This window comes from Quercus robur, chromosome 11 (assembly GCF_932294415.1).
Source record: "Quercus robur chromosome 11, dhQueRobu3.1, whole genome shotgun sequence".
NCBI lineage: Eukaryota > Viridiplantae > Streptophyta > Magnoliopsida > Fagales > Fagaceae > Quercus > Quercus robur.
In genome coordinates, this window is record NC_065544.1 from 13,235,142 (window position 1) to 13,236,837 (window position 1,696).

Sequence of the window (1,696 nt, forward strand, 5' to 3'; positions counted from 1 at the left end):
TATTGAACCTTTTATTCAACCCAAAATAGGTCCACGTATTAGAGCATTCACATCAGCTCGTCTAAAAGATTCCGTCTATTTTACACCAAAAACCTACTTTTTCTATTTTACACCATCATTTTTACAAAACACCCACATCAGTTCATCTATTCTATTACCTCTCTTATTTAAATAATCAATTTTCTTTATTATTTTATTATTTCCCACCTAACCCGTATACCCGTTTTTAACGCGCTTTCCCTATTCCTGTATCCTATTTTCTGATTTCTCTCTCTCTCTCTTCTATCTCTCTCCCTCTGGGTTATCTCTCCATACCCGGTCTCTCCCTCTGGGTTATCTCTCCATACCCGGTCTCTCCCTCTAGATTATCTCTCCATACCCGGTCTCTCCACTCTCCACTCACGAGCGTCTCTCTCTCTCTCCACTCACGAGACTCTGTTCTAGAGTTTCTTTTTCCGATCCACTCTCTGTCTCCGATTCGAGCAGGGAGCACGGCGCTGAGAAGAACTTTCGATCCACTCTCTCTGTCTCCGATCCAAGCACGGCGAGAAGAACTCCGATCCAAGCACGCCGAGAAGAACGCCGATCCAAACACGCCGATCCGCCACAAGCGCCGATCCACTCTCTCTGTCTCCGATCCAAGCACGGCGAGAAGAACGCCGATCCAAGCACTCCGATCCAAGCACGCCGATCTGCCGAGAAGAACTTCGATCCACTCTCTCTGTCTCCGTTGGTGTGTCCGTGTGTGGGTGTGTTTGGTTTTGTGGTGTTTCTGGGTGATTTTGTTGTTGATTTTGTGGTTGATTTTTGATTTTTGTGGTTGATTTTTGATTTTGACTGTGGGAGTGTGTGTATAAGAGGAAGAAGCAGTTGATGATGATGGTGGTGTTGGTTGTGCAGATGAAGAGAGAGAAAAAAACGAGCGAAATTAGAAATTATTATAATAATGTATACACGAGCTACAGTAACCGTGTATATATGCACGGTTACTGTAGCTCATGGAAATTTTTAGATGATTTTACACAGGTTTACATGAGCTGATGTGGGATGTTTTTTGGCCAAAATGTGTAAAATTTGCACTGTAGATCTATTTTAGAAGACTTTAGATGGTCTGATGTGAATGCTCTTAGAGCAACAGCCAGGAAGCCTATAAGGCCTCCAACTCCACTATCGAGTCCACTTCGCAAAGCTATTAAGACTTGGAGTGATTCAAGTCTTGAATCAAGCCCACAATCAAGGCCCACTTGGAGTCCAATTTGTGGTTGTCCTGAGTCTCTAAACTTGAATAAAAAATTGGATTCTCTTGCCTTTGAAAATAGTTACAACAACAACAATTATTAGGCGAAAAGCATATTTTGGTCTCTACATTTTCACACGATTCCCACTTTGGTTCTTAAATTTTATTTTTACTGCTTTTAGTCCTTGTTTAGAAAAACGCCTTCTTTTTTAGTCCTTTCCGTCAGTGCCGTTAGGGTACTGACCTACGTGGCAAATGGAATTATTAAAATAATAATAAAAAAATTTATTTTCTCATTAAAAATGCCAAGTCAGCATTTAAATTTAAAAAAATAATTTATTAATTTTAACTAAATAAAAAAAATTAAAAACAGAATTAAAAACTAAAAATCATATGAATTGAGATCTAAGTATGTCTTGAACAAGAACACAAACCCAGATTTAAGTAAACAAACCCAGA

General features: G+C 39.5%; 1 long non-coding RNA gene across 1 annotated transcript; it reads left to right on the forward strand.

Moving 5' to 3' along the window:
• The first annotated feature begins 213 nt into the window (after positions 1-213).
• Positions 214-1,041, forward strand: LOC126705954 (uncharacterized). The gene is made up of 2 exons (XR_007648480.1): positions 214-300; positions 365-1,041. It is a non-coding gene; the product is annotated as an uncharacterized LOC126705954 (long non-coding RNA).
• Positions 1,042-1,696: the final 655 nt, after the last annotated feature.